The sequence below is a fragment of the Quercus lobata genome, chromosome 11 (genome assembly GCF_001633185.2).
Source record: "Quercus lobata isolate SW786 chromosome 11, ValleyOak3.0 Primary Assembly, whole genome shotgun sequence".
NCBI classification, from domain to species: domain Eukaryota; kingdom Viridiplantae; phylum Streptophyta; class Magnoliopsida; order Fagales; family Fagaceae; genus Quercus; species Quercus lobata.
In genome coordinates, this window is record NC_044914.1 from 19,704,156 (window position 1) to 19,726,739 (window position 22,584).

Sequence of the window (22,584 nt, forward strand, 5' to 3'; positions counted from 1 at the left end):
TTTTTTGGTTGCTTTTCATTAATTTTTTCGGAAGGACATTCATGTTCTAGGTAGGAAGAACATTTTTGGCTTTTCTTTTCGTGCATTTTCTTAGCAACCAAATCAAGGCATACCCAACCATTCAAGATCAACCTCAGAAAATTTTAAACACAATCAACAACCTGATTATCAACAAATAATCAAACTCAGAATTCGAACCTGCCATCAGACCCAAAAATTGATTCATGGATTTCCATCTAAACCTAAAGCTAGTAGTCTTGTATGACTTAGATGGGTGTGACTTTAAAAACACCAGTCAAAAAATTTCTGTATTTTTAACCTCTTATATGTTTGCAATCTTCACACTAGTTCTGTGTAGGAACCATTTGGACGGAGAATCCTCTGCAGTGATTTGGATTTGGATACTTTTTCAAGATCTTGTCATATAGGACCTGAAGTTTAGGCAAAACAACAACGAACATACACACCATGTATTAGCTACTTGAACTATGTAAGGAAACAAGTTTCCTTTTTGTGGAAATATAGGATTAAAAAAAAAAAACCTGTGTGGATTTGCTGTTGGGAACAAGATACAAAGGATCATAAAATTTTCATCCACCTTTGAAACAACTCATCCCAAAGACTGGCATAACTCATTGATGAAACAATTAAACTCAAACAAATCTAGATGATCACAAGACAGAGAGATGAAGATTTCACTCATTTCTTTGAAAATGATCACATCATCACGCTGCATACAAAAAAACATAATAACCACTTGAACCATTATGATTTGGGACTTGACTTTTTTGTTGCTGTGCTTGTAATGAAGGCCACGCAGACTGAGGCAAACCCAGATCCCCTCCAACCCAATCCGCTCCTTCCTTGATCACTCTTGTAAGGTCTAGTCCGTCGACTATAACCCCGTCTCTCTCTCTTTGATTATCTTCTTTCTTTTTGGAGCATTTTTATTTCCTTTCTTGCAGCCCTTCATCCCCTTAATGAATTTTTATGTTAAGGGTTGATACAATTTGGTGTTGTGTTTTTTAATTTTCCATTATAGGTATTCTCTCTCTCCCTCTTATCGCCTAGGTTTAATTTCAATATGGTTTCTTAAGTTGTTTTCTTGGAAGTGAGAATTTGAGTTTATATAAAAACAAAATCTGCTTAGCTAGTTAATTATTAAAAAACGAGAAGTTGTCGCATTGAGAGAGAGAGAGAGAGAGAGAGAGAGTAAATGGATGATGCTTATATGCAATATGGAAAGAGAAAAAAGGAAAGGGGGTGAGGGGGGGGGGAGTGGAACCTAGAAAAGAAAATTGTTGAGTGTTAAATACGTCTTTGGTTAAATGAGTCTTCTTCTTCTCAAGATGACTAATCCTAATATATTATATTTAGCAAATTACAGAAAAACTTATATATTATATCACATTATGATATAAGTACACATAACCACAGATTGTATAGTCTGCGACTGGTATATATAAAAGCAAGATCCTTAGCTTTAGTAATGTAAGGTTATACCATGTAATAAATATAGAAAAAGGATTGGGACATCGACTAGTTATCTCTATAGGTGGTGGTGCACTAATTATTTATATAAAATAAATTTAGGAAAATACACAAATCCTCTTATTAATGATTGTTACAATTTCTTTAGTGTCAATAAATTTCCATAAGGAACCCTTAATATAATCATTTGGTGTTGTTACTCAACAATTTCTATTGAAACCTATCCCATAAGAGTAGAAACTAGATCAATGATGAATTTGGCACATGAGTGATATAAGTAGAGATTTATAGCAACCAAACGAAAAAGGACGTGTGAGCATTGAGTATTCAATGGGCTATCTTTTTGTAGGTTTTAATTAGCTCAACTAATAAAGTCTCTTATTGTTGAATAAGAAACTAAATGGTTCGATATTTTTCTATACTAAAAATCGATTAGTGTCTTGGTTGGATAATAAAGTTTAATCATCATGTAGCAGGTGTTACATGTTGAAATTTTATTGTATTAAAAAAAAGGGTGACCCTTTGGGGGGGGGGGGGGGAGGTTAAGGAGGGTGCAAAGGTAGTCATCTTTAATTAATTTACGTGCATAATTTAAAAACTGTTCAAAAGACCAAGGAGTTAAATGTTACTCAAATAATGATTTACATAAAAAAAAAATACTATGTGGGATTTAAATGTTAGATGCTCAAACCTTAAAAGGGTTCTATGTATAATGGGGAATTATATGTATTTTTCTTGTTCCTATACTCAAGTAACGATCTTATTGAACTATTATAAGTTCTATAAATATAATAAATTATATGGTATGCTATACTAATAATACGTTGATACGATGCACACAATAAATTAAATCATATCTAACTTACAAAAAGCATTTGCCAATATAATTGAAATTGAAGAATAAAATAGAAAATAAAAATAATCAAGAAAAAGACCCTTAACTTACATGTGAGTGAGTTTTTATAAAAACAAGAATTAATATATCAGTCACCCGAGGTTGTGACAGCAGGCCATATGTACTAGGCCTGGTTTTATTGCGGTGAGCCCATTGTACTAGGCGGTGGTTGCGAACATCTCAGTCACCCGAGGTTGTGACAGCAGGCAGCCACCCGAGCCTCATGACTGCCCAAAACCGAGGAACCAGATGTGACTTTGCCACTAGAAATTCCGGGTAGCCAACAATCTTTGAAGACCCGAATAGTTTGTCCATCGCCCACCTTTGATTTTGCACCCATTAAAATAACTTTTCTCGCCTTCGAAATGCTTTTCCAAGTAAATGCTTTTCCAAATTCCAGGAATGGATTTTGCCACTAGTTTTGCTTCAAAAATAGTACCATTGGGAAAGTATTATGACTTAAAAACACCATAAAATAATGAATTTTTATCATAAACAAGTCTCCATACCTGTTTGGTTAGTATTGCATCGTTAAATTTTGCCGACTCTTTAAAACCCATTCCCCCTTCCTTCTTTGGTTTACAAAATGTCTCCCAATTTTTCCAATGGATTTTTCTTCGCTCTCCACATTGTTACACAAGAATAAGCACAAGATCAAGTTGACCCTCAAGTTTAGTTACAAAAAGGAAGTCATCATATAGCAAAGAAAATCAATGATATTCAAGATAATCATGCAAATACCCACATTAAATTAATCACGCAAATTCGTATTGGACCTTAATCATGCAATGCCACCTTTAACAGTGAAGAACATGCCAGAAAAACAAGTGAGAAAAGACTATTTTCAATGAAATGGAGATAATTTTGTTCCTTGATATTGGTCAAAGAAGAAGAAAAGTGTGTGGGTGGAGAAAATACTACAGCTACGTTTCTTTCAATAGAAAACTTTGTGTAAATATAGTCTTTATTTATTTATTTATTTCTTTATGTTTTTTAGTGTTTAGTAGTATTGAAAAAATGAGTTAAAGGAAAACTATTTTAGGTTAACAAATAAAATATAGTTTATTTTTAGAAATTTTTTTCCACTAAATTTTTTTTAAAACAACTCTACCTCACATCAAATTAAATAAGAGAAGTTAGAAGGTTATTTTTCAATTCATTTAAATTTTCTTCCATATATAAAAAATAATATAGATTTATAGAAAATACTTTTTAAAAAATAGCTCATTTTCTAGAAAATACCGCCACCAAAACAATAACTCCACAATAGTGAAAAAAAGAATTTCTTTAGGGTATCTTTTAGAAAATATCATTTTTAAAATTGTATTTTCCACGTAATAATGAATAAAACAAATTAATGGGCCCAGTGCCATTGTACCTACCATGCCTAAAAATTGGTCAATTCCATTGTGGGCCCAAAAATAAAAGAAGTCAAGAACCCAAGTTTATACGATCACTTCATCGTTAATTCAATGATTGTGCAGGTCAACACGAAAGAGGTAAATAAATAAATAGCAAATGCATACGTGGGTGGGTCGACTGTGATGCTTGGTTGATCAACGTGTGAAACATGTATGGATATGGTGGATTGGAGAGTGTAAGCCTACGTGGGTTGCTTCCATTCCTGTTTGTGACAAACATTTTATTTTGTTTTATAATTTTTTAATATTGAGCAAAGACGTTTGAGATTAATTGCTAGAAAACGTATGAGAGCATGAACCAGACCTAAATTAACCTCAATATTGAACATAATTCAAACTAAAACTTTAGGCATAATAGAATATTGAGTACTCAAAATAAAATTCAAACTAGTATTGGATTTGACGCTGACTATTAAATTAGTAGCTAGGGTGATAAAACTCTAAAATTTACTATCTGTCGTAAATCTTTTTAACTTTTATCAAGCAACATTTAAGAAGACAACATGGATTGTAACGTGTAATGCAATTTTTAAAATTTTATGGACATCACTTTCCTTTATTTGTTTTTTACTCATTGGATTTTGGAAATTCTCATGCCCCCACGTTACCGTAAGTGACTAAATCTGTCTCTCTCTGTGTTTTGTATGTATGTATGTATATGTATATATATATATATATATATATATATATATATTTTCATTCAGCTTTTTCACGGGTGAAAACTTGTCGGCTAATAAAACTTGGCGGTGGTGTATAACACAATTCTAACTTTGCCGAAACGTTGAAATGGTCATAGATTCCTAGTTTCAGCAAGAAACAAATACTAAGACGACAGGAATTAGAAACAAGTAGTTCTTTTAAGCTGAACACACACACACACATATATATATATATATGTTTGCCTATAAAATTGTAATGAAGCCTTGCTAATCTCTTCTCTTTGTTTTCGTTCTTTTATCCAACAGCAAAGGCACTCTTTTTCTTAGCTCTATGGATTTCTTCTAATTAAAGAGAACCCTTTATCTCTTCTCTCTTATGAAAGGGTTTGCAGAGGCAGCAAGCGGAACACCGATGCAGAAGATCACCTCAGGTATGCAACGTGGTGTTACTAATATTCACCATGTTATTGGATTTATTTTTTTAACAAATTCATTATTGGATTAAATTATCTTGTTATATCTTTTACATGCATCTAAAATATTAAGATAAAAAAAAATACAGATTATAAATTTATGAACCAATAAGTAAATAACAACAAATTGATACGAAATTTAAGGTGCAGGGTAAGAACACAAAGGAAATATAATTCAAATATATACTTTTCAAGTGCAAAATGAAGCAAGAATTACTCAAAATATAACTTGATTCTGATCACTCCCTCTCTCTCTCTCTCTATATATATAATATGGAGAAACTGTTTTAACATTTCTTCTTGTTTTTAAACTCTCATTTCAGCTTAGTGTATAAAATGAGAAAAAGATTCACAAAGTATGGCTAAAAGGAGCCCTTGTTTGTATCTATACGCATCATCCCACCCTCTCAACCTCTCCGTCTTGGGACAATCAGTTGGAACATGCGACAGAAGAATTGGCACTGGAGTTTCCTATTACAGGTACGTGTTGTATTAATTTATTATTTAGTTGTTGAAATATATTACTTGGAAGTTTCTCTTCTTTGAAAAGATGATGCTGGATCAATTTTTTTTATATCAGAGAAGAATTATAAAATAAATATAGGAATTAGGAAAAAAAACTCAAGGAAAGGGACTCACTTAAAGCTACAACTCACCCAACTTATTAAAGAAACCCTAAATCTTTCAATTGGAGCTCTTAATTAAGTCTCAAGCTCTGCATAGTGCATACACAAAAATAAATAGTTCAATTCACTCTCCTCTTGTTCACTCACTTGTCCATCCTTTGTGAAACATGGTTGAAATTAAACTGTTAGCGTAAGCTTTCATTCTAATCTTTTTGGAAGTATCAGAATTGCACAAGAGTACATATACTTCAATTTGATGCTAAAGCACATGTACACACAATTCAATTGAGATGCAAGTTAAGAGGTTCATATCATATGGCACCGATTTGCTATATAAGCAAAAGTTAACAATTCCTAGCCCAAATCAACGTTTTCCCAATAACAATGATCGATAGCTTTTTATCAACACAATTCCCAACCCAAATCAATGTTTGCCCAAATCCAATAAATGTGATAAAACTACATTAAGAAAAAACCAAATCCAAAACAAGCAGCATAAGCTAGCAGAGCACAGCACAGCCATAAGACAATTTATCAAAACCGTGCGAGTGCGAGTGCAAGAGTGTGTTTGTAGGCATGGCTTAAGCAAGTTGTGAATTTGGGAACGAGTGTGTTTGTGCGTGTGCTACATGTGAATAGGAAGGTGAGTGGAAATTTAGAGGGCATGGCTTAAAGGCTTGTAGAGCAAGCCCAAATACCACAAAGTGTTGGAGCATGGCTTAAGCATGCTGTGAATTTGGGACCATATTTAGGTGTCATTAGAAAATTAGTAATCAACCAAAACCGAGAGAGATCATCGTGACGATCAGAAGATTGTTAGTGTTAGAAATACAGAATAATTGTATTGTATTTCATAAATTAAAGAATATACATCACTGCCTTTATATAGGAGGCATATGTGTGCAGTACAAGTAGAGTGTAGTACAAGTACCAGTGTGCTATACAAGTAACCTAATTGGGCCTAAAGCCCATAACATAATATATATTAACAGCCCCCCTCAAACTCAAGGTGGATGTGAGACCAACTTGAGGTTGTCAACCAAATCACGAGTGTGTCCCTTAGGAAGTGACTTGGTGAAGATATCTGCAAGTTGATCTTTGGAGGAGACGGAGAAAAGCTTAAGAGCACCATGGACAAGATGATAATGGATAAAATGACAATCAATCTCGATGTGTTTAGTCCGTTCATGAAAGACATCATTATGAGCAATATGAATGGCACTCTGGTTGTCACAATAAAGGGGAGTAGCAGAGGAGGTGGACACACCCAAATCCTTAAGGAGCCATCGTAGCCAAAGGAGCTCAGATGTGGTATCAGCAAGAGCACGATATTCTGCTTCAGTACTGGAGCGGGCCACAAAAGTTTGTTTCTTGCTTCGCCAAGAAATCAAAGAAGAACCAAGGAGAAAACAGTAACCTGTAGTAGACCTGCGATCAGTAGGATCTCCTGCCCAATCAGCATCAGAGAATGCACGGAGTACAAGAGGAGACTGAGCTGAGTAGAAAAGGCCATGAAAGAGGGTGCCCTTCAGGTATCAAAGAATGCGCAGAACAGCAGCATAGTGAGTTGATCGTGGAGCAGACAGATACTGGCTCACCTGATGAACAGCATAGGAGATGTCTGGACGAGTAACTGTGAGATAAACTAGGCTGCCAACCAATCGTCTGTAAAGAGAGGGATTAGACAATGGTTTTCCCCCTGAGGGAGTCAGATGCGCATTAAGCTCAACTGGAGTGTCAACAGTCTTGCTATCAGTGAGTCCAGCTCGAGACAAGAGTTCAGAAGCATACTTAGCTTGAGTAAGATAAAGTCCATCAGTAGAATGAGTGATTTCAAGACCCAAGAAGTAGCTGAGATGTCCAAGATCTTTCATCTCAAATTGCTGACTGAGAAAATTCTTGAGTTCTTGAATGCCACTGAGGTCATCACCAGTTATGATCATATCATCCACATACAGGAGAAGTAAAATAGTGCCTTTGTCAGTGCGACGAAGAAATAAGGCAGAATCATAATGACTGGCCATGTAACCCAAATGAGAGATGGTAGAGCTGAATTTGGCAAACCAAGCTCGTGGAGCTTGTTTAAGGCCATAAAGTGCACGTCGAAGGTAACAAACCTTGTTTGAGTCAATAGAGAGACCAGGAGGAGGTTGCATATAAACTTCTTCATGTAAATCCCCATTAAGGAATGCATTTTTGACATCCATCTGAAAAAGATCCCATTTACGAGCAGCAGCAACAGCTAAGAGGGCACGGACAGATGAGATACGAGCAACCGGAGCAAAGGTCTCTTCATAATCAATCCCATACTCCTGTGTAAAACCTTTTACAACAAGACGAGCTTTGTAGCGCTCAATGGACCCATCAGAGCGAGTCTTAATCTTGTAGATCCACTTGCAACCAACCACAGATTTCCCGGGAGGGAGTGTCACCAAATCCCAAGTATGGTTTTTAGATAATGCATCAAGTTCCTCTTTCATTGCAATCTGCCATAAAGGGTCAGTTGAAGCCTCACGATAGGTGTGAGGCTCATGTAATGTAGCAAGAGCAGTGTAACAATGATAGTCAAGTAAATGTGTAGGAATAGATCTTACTCGAGTTGAGTGACGAGGTGGAATGTCTTGTGCAAGATCCTCAGGCGGAGCAGGAGCAGGGGACCCAAGCTCAGGGTTGGGGTTGGGTAGCTCGTCTTCAACCTGTTCATCTTCCACCTGTTCATTAAAGGGTGAACTAGGAAAGGGATTAGTGATATCTGGTGGTTGGACAGAGAAGTCTACAAGAGAATCAGGAGCAACTACAGGAGGATCAGGAGCAGCTACAGAAGGAATATGTGCCTCATCTGGAAAAAGATCTAAAACAGAGAAGGAAGATAGGGAGGCACGAAAGTGAGAGAGCTCGACAAAGAGGCGATGTTCCCAAAAGACAACATTGCGGGAAACACGAAGACGATGAGAGACAGGGTCATAACACCGATATCCCTTTTGAGTTTCGCCATAGCCAAGAAAACAACAAAGCCTTGACCGAGGCTCAAGTTTGTTATGCTCATGTGGCTGAAGAAGAACGAAACAAGCAGAACCAAAGGAGCGAAGGTGGTGATAGTCTGGAGATGACCCAAAAAGGCGCTCATATGGAGTTTGATTTTGGATAACCGGACTCGGAATGCGATTAATAGTATGAACAACATGAAGAGCAGTTTCGCCCCAAAAAGGAGCAGGAACTTTGGCAGAGAGAAGAAGAGCACGAACAGTGTCAAGAATATGACGAAGTTTCCGTTCGGCTCTACCATTTTGCTGAGAGGTACCTGGACAAGTTAGTTGATGAACAGTGCCATAGGAATGTAAAACAGCTTGGAAAGCATATTGAGTATATTCGAGAGCATTATCAGATCGAAAAATTTTGATGCGTTTGGAAAACTGAGTTTCAACCATTTTTGCAAAATTAGAATATACTTGCAATAATTCAGAACGATGTTTCATATTAAAAATCCAGCTATAGCGAGAGTAATCATCAACAAAGACAACAAAATATCGAGACCCACCAATACTAGAGACAGAAGAAGGGCCCCAAACATCAGAATGAATAAGGTCAAAGATATCAGTGGATATTGATTCACTAGTATTGAAAGGCAAAGCTGGTTGTTTTCCTAATTGGCACGAAACACAATCAAAATTTTTTGTAGACACTGAACCTAACAAACCTCTAGAAGCTAATTTTTGTACCCGAGAGGAAGATGCATGACCAAGTCGAGCATGCCAAAGTGCAAGGGAAGGAAGTGAAGAAGCTGTAGCAGCTGCAACAACAGAAACAGGAGCAACAAGTGGAAGACGAAGTTTGTCCACGGGAAACATACGCCCAACTCTAGGACCGATCCCAAGCTCCTGCCCTGTCCTGTCCTTGGATCCTGCATAATACACCCAGAATAATCAAAGATAATGCGATAACCTAACTCAGCTAATTGGCCCACAAAAAAATAAATTGTAAGAAAGGTCAGGAACATTAAAGACACTAGGAACCGAGAGATTGGCGGTTGAAACAGAACCTATATTATGACCAGACATAGTGGAACCATTTGCTGTGTGAATATTAAGAGGGTGTGGTGCAGGTTTAAGTTCAGAAAATAAGGACGAATGAGGAGTCATGTGATTGCAACAAGCATAATCCATAAGCCAAGAGGAAGGAGACATACCAGATAAAGCTGAGAGAGAAGAGGAATAAGATGCATTACTAACCATACGAATGACATTGGCGATGATGTTTTTAAGGTCATCTGTGGACATGGTGAAAGTGCGTCCTGAAGACTTAGACTGTGCAGAGATAGGAGCCATTGGTTGGACACTCTCAGTGTTAGCAACAGTAGCAGCGGATACAGACACAGCTGGTTTGTTGCGACGATAGCAAGTCTCAATATTGTGGCCAAAACGTTTGCAAAAACTGCAAAGACGTTTGCTGGATTGTTGGCGACGATTATTGCAAGAAGAAGACCTGTCCTTATTTCTCATTTAGAAGCAAAATATGCAAAAATGGAGCGCAAAAATGAAATCTACGCGAAAAACTGGGTAAGGAGGACCCGGATTGCAAAAAGTCAACTCTGGTCAAAAGTCAACGGTCAACGGTCAACCTGGTCAAAGTCAACGGATGACGTCAGCAAATGATGTGGCGCTGACGTATGCAGATGACGTCAGCTAGGGCTGACGTAAGCAAGCAGATGATGACGTCAGCGAAAAGTCTGGCGCGTGGTAGCGCGTGGCGGCGCGTGACTGACACAGGAGGCGCGTGGCGGCGCGTGATGCGTTTTGGCGGCGCGTGGCGGCTCGTGCAGATGATGCCGAGATTTCTGGTGGCGCGTGGAGGCGCGTGGAAGGTCTGATGAAGACGAAATTTTACAGAACGGCAGATCGAAGAGACTACTTTCCAATGATGCTATCTGTGGTCTGATCGGAGATGTGGAAGCGGTGGTGGCGGCAAGGCAGTGGTCTTTGATGTACTGGAGTCGCGGTGAAGGCAGCGGTGCTGCTCACAAAAACGGCTGCAGAGGACACCCAAGAAGACAAGACTGCTTAAGAGCGGCACACCAAAGGATTAGAGCAGTGGCTCTGATACCATGTTAGAAATACAGAATAATTGTATTGTATTTCATAAATTAAAGAATATACATCACTGCCTTTATATAGGAGGCATATGTGTGCAGTACAAGTAGAGTGTAGTACAAGTACCAGTGTGCTATACAAGTAACCTAATTGGGCCTAAAGCCTATAACATAATATATATTAACAGTTAGAATGATTCTTTGGTAATGGAATTGTTCTATTTTTCGTTTATATTTTAATTTATAGATAGATGGTCATGAGCATCCTAGTGACCCCCACATAATAAGATTGTCTGTGAATTCTGGGAAATCAAATTCCAAAATGTCTGTGATAATACCTTTCTCTTTTCCCACATACATGGCCTGTCGTGCAGCAAATGGGCAAATAATAATAACATGAGAGATATTATTATAAATTACTCCTATTTAGTATGATTTTCGTAAATATTACTATATGTTTTTTTTGGTAGAAATATTAGTATATGTTATCTGTTTATAGCTTATATAAATTAAATGAATTCTACTACTAGTTTTACGGGGAGAGATTCAACGCTTTTAGGTTCAATGAATTTAGACGTAATTTGTTTTCCTCTCTGTTTCTCTTTCATGTTTGACATTGTTTATTGGTTTCTTAAATAATAATAATAATAAATTAACATTTTTTATTGAGCTGAATATATGAGAATACAATGCGGAGATACGGTGGCGCTCGATATGAGTACGTCTTTCGAGTTTGCTTGTTTCATTATTTTAAAGTTTAATAACTAAATTTATTCACTATATATAATAAAAAATTATGGTCTTGTGACTATTTGACTTTTTTTTTTGTTTATTTTTTATTTTTTTTTAATACTTTCTGCTCACAACTAGGTCTGGATTGGTTTTTTTAGACTGTGATAGACCAAGTTGGACTTTTAATTTAACCCTAGAAAAATAAGAATGAGAATACCAACTTGGATAGAGTTTACATTGAGAGAGATTCCCTAGACAATATTCATTTGAATGCAAGTAGAAAAAAAATGTTGATACTTCGATAGTTTTTTCACACGTTCAGATATCTCAAGTTGCTTTCAATGGTTTCTTAATTAACTGGACAATAAAACTTTCTTTATACTGCTCCACGCAAATGAGTGAGTTTTAAATAACGAAGAAAAGCAAATGTTATCCACGCAAAGTAGTATTGTAGAAAAAGAAAAGACTGAACTAATACTCACAATGTAATTTTTGTGTTACTTTTTTAAATTTCTGCTTTCACATCTATTTTTGGTATCTTTAACAAATAAGACACCTACAAAAACTACTACGATCAATTGAGGTTCGTTGTAGTGTGTATTCCTTACATTCTGCTCAGAATAAATTGGTAGTTCTTATGATGATAAGAATATATATACACGTGATGTTGCATGTTGCGGGGCCTTCGAGAAAATAGGCATTTGATATGGACAAAAAATCTAACGCAACTAGAGAGATTGCTCTAGAAGCTACGGCTCTAATGCCATGTAGAAAGTGAGCAAGACCAAATTAATATTCACAATGCAGTGACTAGGATACTTGTCCTACAAATACATGGTTCAGTAGGTTTTTTTCGTACTGTTTAAATATATTGTAGGCTTCAAAGATAATTCAGATTAATAAAATTCAGATTTTGTGTAATTCTATCTAAGAGAATATCGTGTTATATATATATATATATATATATATATTCTTTAAAGTGAAACAAGAATTATAAAGGTTCCATAAAATTAAAAGAAATACAAAGTTAATGATTGATAATATTGAGCTTGAAATTCATCGTTAAGTTGTAGGTTAATTTTTTCAGAAAGTCATCCTCTGAAATTCATCGTTAAGTTGTAGGTTAATTTTTTCAGAAAGTCATCCTCTGTATACATCTTTCCTCAAAAAAAAAAAAAAAAAAAAAAGCCTTTCTATACTTCATATTCGTGACAGCTAGATGCTAAGTCGTATGCTCATATCAGAAGAAATAATAATAAAATAAAAAAAGTTTAGGCTTGCCTATATATATAAGCAATAAGAACTTCCCTGTATCTTGTACTTCCATCTTTATCTATCGGCTTAACTCAGCCTTACTTTCCATATTTAGTAACCATTGACTTGTTACAATTTGCTTCTGTTGAATAAAAATCATTTTTAGCAGTATCTTCTGAGTTCTAATCAATTTTCTCTGCTCCATTGTTTTAATATAGGTTTGATATACATATATACTAGAGCTAACTAGTTTCTGGCTCTAAGGAGCGGGCGTGTTACTTGTTTATTTGTTTGGACTCCTTAAAAACAGATTGTTGAACCTAATGAATCAGCCAAGTAGTTACTTAGGTTAATTATAAGATCTAAATTAAACAGTAATAGATTATATCATGCAGTGCGGAAAAATAAATAAGACAACGATATAATTACCTAGAGAAACTAATGAAACCAACTATTTCAAGGTAACAACTTGGGGAAGATTTGATCTAACTATCCTTAAGGTAAAACAAATCTACTATGATAAAATGAAATATTATAATAAATTTAAACCCTAAATCTAAAGCTATTTCTTGTAGAACTTACTAACATGAGTACGTGCAACTCTGACTCCACGGATTCTTCTACTTTGGATTTGCTAAACCCAAACTGCCACGCTTGTGACTTTGAGATCTCACTTAAAGGTTTAGCAACACAAACTCTCTAATTTGTGATTCTAAGACCACCATTGAAGATTTAAATTATTAACTATGTATGATCTTGTTGCAGTAATTTCAAATCTATCAGTTTTAATGGTATGAGAATGATTTCTGATAGTAACTTTGGAAAGAGAAAGTACAACACTTTTTAGATCTCATAAGAGCACCTCCAAAGTCTCAACAAAATTTGCCTTAAGATTTCTTTTAAATATTATGTGAAATAGATTTGGAACTCTAATCACTTATTGGGCTTAATGAGTAGTGGGCCAAAATTAAAACCTACAAAACTTGCATCTCGATTGGTCAAACCTAGTATGTTTTAAATTCTTGAACTTGCAACTTTTTTTTCTTGTATTTTGATTTACAGTACCCTGAGCATTGTCTAATATATCCTATAAACTATAAGATTTATACCTAGACAAGTTTGTATTCATAGTTTTTGCCAATTGTTCTAAATTGTTAGAACCTAACATTACTCACAAGATGGAGATTGGGAGTGGCCCTTCGTCGCGACACCATCCACAACCTTCTTCTCAAATTCACAAAGTGGAAAGGCCTCCTAAGCAAAATGTTCTCACAGAATTTCAAACTGTTATCAAGGAAACTTTCTTCCACGATGAACCCTTACGTGCTTTTCGGGGCCAAAGAAGTCATACAAAGTTTTATCTTGTACTCCAAGCAATTTTCCCGATTCTTGAATGGGCAAGAAGCTACAACCTACAAAAGTTCAGAGGTGACCTGATTGCTGGACTCACCATAGCTAGCCTGTGTGTCCCTCAGGTGAGTGAAAAATATTTCCATAAAATAAAATAAGCTTAGCTAAATATATTATTAATTTTCAGTTTCCATTTCTAATGATGCTCAAATATTTTTCCTACTAGGATATTGCATATGCAAAGCTAGCAAATCTTGATCCCCAATATGGGTTATGTGAGTTTCCTTGTTTATCACTCGGTTTTTTTTTTGCTACAATATGTTCTACTTTATTAATCAATAATTAATGTTGTTTGTTGTTGACTTTTCTCTAGACTCTAGCTTTGTTCCACCTCTTATTTATGCCTGCATGGGTAGCTCCAGAGATATTGCCATAGGACCAGTGGCCGTGGTGTCTCTTTTGATTGGAACTATGGCGCAGAATGAGATTGATCCAAAGAAAAATGCTCTTGCTTATAGGCGTCTTGTATTCACTGCTACCTTTTTTGCTGGAGTCACTTAATTCGCACTTGGCTTTTTCAGGTAGATTATTATTTTTTAGCTGTTGTTCATTGACAATTCAGCATTAGACTTTCTATCTATATCAAGTGGAAATTGCTAAAAAATACTTCATAATTTGACTTTTACAAATACTAGTTGCAGACCCACGCGATGTGTGGAAATATAAATATTACGGTAAAAATGTGTAATATATATATAAAAACCATTACTTCAAGTATTGTCCATTTGAAAAAAAAAAAAAAAAGATTTCTACAAGTTTTTTTTTTTAATCTTTTTTTCTCTACAAATATATCATTTTATTATTATTATTATTATTATTTTTTTTTATGTTTGATTAATATTTTTTTAAGGTGAACCATATTCTTCTAATTTCTACTAATTTCTATTGTAGTGTATTATATTTGCTTAATATACAACTAAACTTTATAAGTTTCAAATTTATTATTCAAATTTCTCATCTCTTAAGGAATAAGGAAATTATCATAATAATCAAAATTTATTACAAAATTACAATGTTATCTTAACCAAAATTAAAATGAAACTAAAGGAATAAATAATAGGTTTTATAATAATTTATTACTCAAATAATTGGTAGGCATATTCAAATTCATGTTTCCCAAAAAATTAAATATTAACCCAAACTAAAATTCAACCAAAGCTATATAAGGGAAAGAGAAGACTTTTTGATGGGATATTAAAAATAAAAAACAAAATACCAAAACACATATTAAAAAAGAAAAACCACCTACCTTAATTATAGTTATAAGAAAGAATAAAAATTCACCGAGAGAGAGAGAGAGAGAGAGAGAGTACTCACAGTTTTGTGTGGGAAAAATATGGATTGAATGAGAAAATGATATCAAATTTATACAAAATAAAATGGGTAGAAGAAGAGGCAAATTATAAAAAAGAGGAATGAAGTATAATGGTAAAGTAATGGGGAGATAAAGAGGCAAAAAGGAAAGGGAAAGATTAGAAGAATTGTAACAGTAGGTGTAAAAGTAGAAGAAGAGGCAAATTATAAAAAAGCGTAAGGAAGTATAACGGTAAAGTAGTAGAGAGATAAAGAGGCAAAAAAGAAAGGGAAAAGTGGAAGAAATGTAACAGTAGGTGTGTGAACTAATAGGGAGAAAAAAAGTGTTTTTTTTTTTTTTCCTTTTTTTTTTTAAAATAAGGGGAAGAAAAGTTTAAATGGAGAAATGAAAATATAAAAAAAATAAATGAATGACGTGGCTGCTGATGTGGCTCAATAGGAGCGTAGCAACAATAAATACTACGCTTAAACTTTTAGTAATATATAGATATAGATGATTGGTAGATTTTAATAACATAATAAATGAATGGTTAAATTACTTTTTATTATGCAATAAAATTTATAGTGTCCCTAACATCAATCATATGAAAATTAAAATGATGGTTTGACCATTGCTTGCAGATTGGGTTTCTTAATTGACTTTTTGTCTCATGCTGCCATTGTTGGATTCATGGCTGGGGCTGCCATTACTATAGGCCTTCAACAGCTCAAAGGTCTTCTTGGTATAACAAACTTCACAAAGAACACTGACATTATTTCGGTGATGCATTCAGTTTTTGGATCAGTACATCATGGGGTAAAGAGTTTATAACATTATTTTTCTTTTTTCTCTTCATCAAATGATGTCAATGTTTATTATGGGTCGGAAAATCCCATAAGTGAGTGTGAATGACTTTCTAACTTATTGTACAGTGGAACTGGCAGACCATAGTAATTGGGTTGTCATTCTTGGCCTTCCTTTTGCTCACCAAGTACACCGTAAGTATCTTATTTTTAATAAAAATACTATGTTTCACTTTATACTCTCTCAACTATAACGATTTATTTTTTTAATTTTCATTTTATCTACTTTATAAAGAAAAATAAAAAATAAAAATTCCTTGGTGGAATATAAACTAGAATACTATGTGGGTGGAGGATTCTTATTCTTCAATTCCTATGTTACCTAAATTAAATCATTTTCATTGTTATTGACTTTTTCTTTGATATTGGCACAGGTCAAAAAATGCCCCAAATTATTTTGGGTATCTGCTATTGCTCCATTGACCTCTGTCATAGTAGCCACATTCTGTGTATATATTACCCGTGCTGATAAGGAAGGTGTAGCAATTGTAAGTATTATCAATTTTTATCATTTTGATTTTGTGTTTAGCTTGCCAGAAAAAGGATGTGGCAAGCTCACATTGCGGTTTATTTTACTGTGTCAGGTGAACCGTATAGAAAGGGGCATAAACCCATCATCTGCTCATGAAATCTATTGGACTGGAGATTTCTTTCTCAAAGGTTTTAAGATCGGTGTGGTAGCAGGTTTAATAGCATTGACGGTAAGCTAATTTCTTTACAATCATTAAGAGAACTCAGCCTAATAAAACTCTCCAATATTAAAGCCAAATCTGTTGGATTCTAGGAAGCTATAGCGATTGCTAGAACATTTGCTGCTGTGAAGGACTACAATGTGGATGGGAACAAAGAAATGGTGGCAATGGGAACTATGAACATTGTTGGCTCCATGACATCTTGTTATGTAGCTACAGGTGTGTAAAAATGTGCTCAAATTGAAATTATATATTTCTGAGCCTCTAAATTTTAATCACAGATTAATTTCTTTCAACATTTTATTAATCATCTTTGTCGCGTGCATGCAGGATCATTCTCTCGCTCGGCAGTAAATTTCATGGCTGGCTGCAACACAGCAGTTGCCAACATTGTGATGTCTTGTGTTGTTCTTCTAACATTGGAATTCATCACACCATTGTTTAAGTACACCCCAAATGCTGTACTTGCTTCTATCATCATTGCAGCGGTGTTTCCCCTAGTTGACATTCCAGCTGCGATGCTACTATGGAAGATTGATAAATTCGATTTTCTTGCTTGTATGGGAGCCTTCTTTGGTGTGGTCTTTAAAAGTGTGGAGATAGGCCTTTTAATTGCGGTATGTAAGAGCTCAACATAGGTTGTGTTTGAATAAAAATACTCAATCCCATTTTGAGTGTTTCATCTTTTGATTTTCTCACTAAAAATTCCTTTTTTTTTTTTTTGTTATGATAGGTGGCTATATCCTTTGCCAAAATCCTCCTACAAGTTACAAGGCCACGGACTGCAGTACTCGGGAGGCTCCCAGGGACTCATGTTTTCAGGAATGTGGAGCAATATCCTAATGCAAAAACTGTTTCTGGAATTATGATTATTCGAGTTGATTCTGCAATCTACTTTTCAAACTCCAACTATATTAAGGAGAGGTATTTTGAGACTTTCTCTTTCTATAACAAACTAGCAGCCCCCTTTTTTTTTTTTTTTTTCCCAAATGAAAATTGTTTAGATTAAGGGGTTCATTTTTTAAAAATTAACATAAAGAAGATCAATTGTGGAGGGCATGGCTCCCTCCCGCCAAAAAAAAGGATCTTACCATTCCACTACATGCAATCAAAACATAAGATATTAACTCCTGCCCACATGTGAGAATAATAAACAATTACCTAGGCATGTAGGGCTTTTATGTATGTTATGATCCGGAATTTTTCATGGAAGTTTTGTGATAAATTCTACATATGATAAAGAATATTTTAGCAAACATAAGAAACTCCAAAAACATGGAAAGGGAAAAAAGATTGGCCTAGTTTTGTTCAATAAACTACAATGAAAATTTGAAAGTAAGAACTAGACCAATAGACAGTTGTTAAATCCAATTTCTTGCAGGATTTTGAGATGGCTAAGCAATGAAGAAGAAGATTTGAAGATAAACAATCAGCCCAGAATCAAATATCTCATCATTGAAATGTCACGTAAGCAATTTGTTTAGTCATGGTCCTCATGGATTCGATTCTAATACTTACTAGAGGAGTATGTTCATATGATTCACAATCTTGCAGCTGTTACTGATATTGACACTAGTGGTATCCATTCATTTAAAGAGTTGCATAAGACACTTCAGAATAGAGATGTTAAGGTAAGATTAATTTGAACTTAGAAATTATGTGCCTATTATTTGCTTTCTCAACTGTGTTAATTTAGACATATTTTGATATTTGTCTAGGACTTCTACAACTTTCATATATTATATGTTTGCAAATTGGCATCTGTTTACACCCACTGTATTTTATTTATCAACACAGATTACTCCAATTTGAAGCATTAATTATCTAAATTTTGTTAGACAAGTAAACCTGGCTACCTAACATGTACAACACGTTTCACCAAAATTAAATTTCCTTATAATCTTATTAATTTCAAATTATGTGTAACTACCTAGCTAGTTATGGCTACCAATTCATATTTCTTCTAAATAATCCTAAATAAACTTCTTTGATGGAAACATGCCTAATTTAAACACCTTAATTGTTGGGTTTGTTTATTTTCTTTATGTTTTTTTTTTTATGTACTAAACTATTATTCTACTCATTAACAGATATGTCAAGAATATTGTAACTCAATTAAGTTATATGTTATCATTTTATGAGAAGAATTAGGATTTGAATTTCACTCATTAGTGTGAAGTTTATTAGAGGACCATAAGTATTAGTGACAATAATTTGATCATGGTTTTGTAACAGCTTGTTTTAGCAAACCCCGGGGCAATAGTGACCGAAAAGTTGCATGCATCGGATTTTACAAAAAAGATCGGCGAAGACATGATCTTTCTCACAGTTGCAGATGCTATTGAAATGCTGTCGCCGAGAATTAAAGAACTACTATAAAATAGATTACGAGTGAGGGTGTTATGAAAGAATGCAAATAGCTAATTAAGGTGTGAAGTTGGGGTGTTTAAATTTCAGCCTGGGACATTAACTCTGTACACTTTCTTTGTGGATTGCACATCATAACTCCCAAAACGTTGCTAGGGATAATAGGCCGTCCACTACCTTGTGATGGGAGTATGTCGATAACTTTAATTGTGGATGAGAGTAGTAGCCAGTAGGACAAGCAATACCCATCAACTAGTAATATTGTTAGTTTTAGAAAATCATCAATAATCGTGAGTGCCATTGTTGTCGCAGTTGTTCGGGCACACCATCTCAGAGCTCATGTGATAAAAAGGGTTCTCCCTCCACCTGCAACCCTAATGAATTATATTATTATTTTTTGGTTCAATATGTATGCTGACGAAAAGAGGCGATAAACGTTGAAGAGGAGGAGGCGAAGGAGGTGGGAGTAAATTACCCATAAAGTGACCAAAGTTGTTGTTGAGAATGTTAATAATAGTATTATTATTACGACTCAATGAACTCTTTATACTTCTACGCGATCTGATAACGAGGAATTCGATTATGTGAGAAAGGACAATGCCGATGTCAATAGAGGTAAGAAGAGGAAGAGGAAACCTGTAAAAACGCAATTGTTTGAAGTCAATAATGTAGAGTATAATTGGATTTTTGTACATGAATGTTTTCATTGGAGGAGTGGTGTTGGAAATGTGATTTTAGATTATCATGAATTTGTGAGTGCTAAAGTGGGGAAAATGGGATTTTTGTACATGAATGTTTTTGTGGGGTGTGGGGCGGGTTATATATTGGAAATGTGCTTTGAGATTATTGTAAATTTGTGTTTTTGTTTGGATTATATTTTAGCATTGGAGGGGATTTTTTTTTTTTTTAGATTATTTTATTTTTATTTAAGTTATTTTGGCATGTGTTTTGTCGTGGGTGAGGTTAAGTATGAATAAATGGCAGTGTTAGTGTTGGCCTCCATGGCTAGTAGGAACGAAACTATGTCTTGGCATTGGGGGCAATGACCCCTCTAAAGTTTTTGGAAAATTGACTTTTATATATTTGACTCCCATTTTGCCCAATTGCCATAAGAATAACTTTGAAAAACCTTTAGCCAAAACCTAAAAACCAATAAAATAGAGCACAAATCTACATATCAAATCATAAATCTGGTCTAAACAACCCAAATACCAACAAAACAATCACAATACCCTGACCATTTTTTAACCAAAATTTCTTGCTCAATCAAGAGCTCCAACTCAGTCTTCTATCCACAACTCCACTCTACTAACACCAGTCACTGCCGCATACCACTCCACACACTAGTCTTTGTCATCGTCTCCTAGCCCTCGCTTCTCTCCACTAGTATGAAGTATTTGTGACAAAGAATAGAACTAGTAGGTAGTACTAGTGACTGATATCTCTCAAGATTCAAGTGTAAATGTATGGCTTCTAACATTTAGACCACAAAAAAAAAAAAAAAAAAAAAAGGTTTTGGATTTTTTATTTTTATTTTTTTATTTTTTTATAACTTGTGGTTATTGTTAGGGGGGAATTTTGGATAGTGCCGTAGTGGGGACTAATAAGAAAAGAATGAAATTGAAATTGGTATTTTGTTTGACTTTGAAAGCTCAAATTAGTGTGAAACACTAATATTTGTTCAGACCCCCCAATTTTAAATTTACGGCTTCATTGCTTTTACTCTAATTTATCTAAGTGCGGAACAAGAGTAAATGAAGCGCAATCACCAAAACTACTTTCAAAGCCATAAGCAAGTAAGCAACAATAAATATAAAACTTAAAGGGTAAGGGAAGAATGATGTAAACACAAGATAACACCAAGACGTGTTATTGAAGAGGAAACTGAAAAACTCGACAAAAAAACTCTCTGCAACCCTTCAAGTCGAAATCGATCTACTAGTGAATAAGTTAGAGTACATGAATAACAAATGATTCTTCAAGCCTAGCCTACCCAATGTACTTAAGCTCTCTAAGCTCCTACTACCAACAGACTTTTTGGAATCTTGTCTTCACTAGCTTTCTGGATCTTGTAATACCAGCCGATTGCATCTGCCAAGCCTCATCGGCTTCTTTTGGCAAATTCCCAAAACTTCCCAAGCTCCAAAACACTCTCTACACTCTAAATAGGTATAAATTGTGTTTGTGTACAAATCTCCTCTTAAGGTATAACAATGGGAGATGAAAGGAGAAGAGACTACGATGATTTTTCACTTAAGGATAAGTAGCTCTCTCTCTCTAAAAAAGGTGTGTGTGTTGTGTTGTAGAAACCATTCTAGGGTTTTCTTTTTAAATAGCCTCTCTTACTTTTGTGGGTAATGAAGGTATATATAGGATAGGTGAAGGGTAAGAAAATAACACTTAAAATCCTCCAGGCAGAGAGTTTCGCGAGTATCTCACGAGATGGTCTTTCTCGCAAAGTACTCGTGAAATGCTGTCTGGCACTTGACTCTTTAGCTTCTAGCATGTGCTTCTCACATAGATTTTTCGTGAAAACCTTTACTAGCAAACTTCTAGCGAGTTAGTCGCGAAACTGCACTAATTTTCATTGCATACTTGATTCTTCACCTACTTAATACTAAACCAATGCAATAAAATCCCACAAAATACATGGAAATAAATTATTGAAATTACAATACTTTTTGTTATGGAATAAAAGCCAATATAAAGCATAATTGTAAATCATAACTTTACATGCTTTTTGTGGTCCTACTCAATCAATAGAAAATTTATGTATTTTATGTTTTACACTGAATTATTAGTTTTAATATAACAATATTTTTGTGACTTTATTGTGTCAATAAATTATTAATATTAAATTTATTGTGGTTTGTGGGGCATGTTTATTTGGCTTTTTGTTTGGGGCTAATTTAGTGGGGCATGTCGTGGATTCAAATGCGTCCCTAGTATCATTCAAAGAAAATATAGGAGAAAAGCACATATTAGTTCCTACATTTTTAGGATATTCCTATATTAGTTCTTACATTTTATTTTTACCGCTTTTAGTCCCTATCCTGAAAAACACTTCCCATTTTAGTTCCTGCTGTTACATCAGAAACGAAGAAAACTGACGTGGCAAACGGCAGAAATAAATAAACTAAATTAATGTCCACGTGGCCTAAATTAATAATAAAAAATATTTTTTGGCATTAAAAAATGCCACATCAGTATCTAAATTAAAAAAAAAAATTAAAAACTAAAAATCATATGAATTGAGATCTAAGTTTGTCTTGAACAAGAACACAAACCCAGATCCAAGAACACAAACTCATAAATTAAAAA

General features: G+C 34.7%; 1 pseudogene across 1 annotated transcript; it reads left to right on the forward strand.

Moving 5' to 3' along the window:
- Positions 1 to 4,742: 4,742 nt before the first annotated feature.
- Positions 4,743 to 20,139, forward strand: LOC115968570 (annotated as a pseudogene). Its single transcript, XR_004086772.1, has 15 exons — positions 4,743 to 4,897; positions 5,263 to 5,419; positions 13,816 to 14,112; positions 14,214 to 14,262; positions 14,361 to 14,568; positions 15,983 to 16,157; positions 16,274 to 16,339; positions 16,579 to 16,692; positions 16,789 to 16,905; positions 16,989 to 17,115; positions 17,227 to 17,513; positions 17,630 to 17,820; positions 18,278 to 18,363; positions 18,451 to 18,527; positions 19,132 to 20,139. The product of XR_004086772.1 is annotated as a sulfate transporter 1.3-like (transcript).
- The last annotated feature ends 2,445 nt before the right edge of the window (positions 20,140 to 22,584 follow it).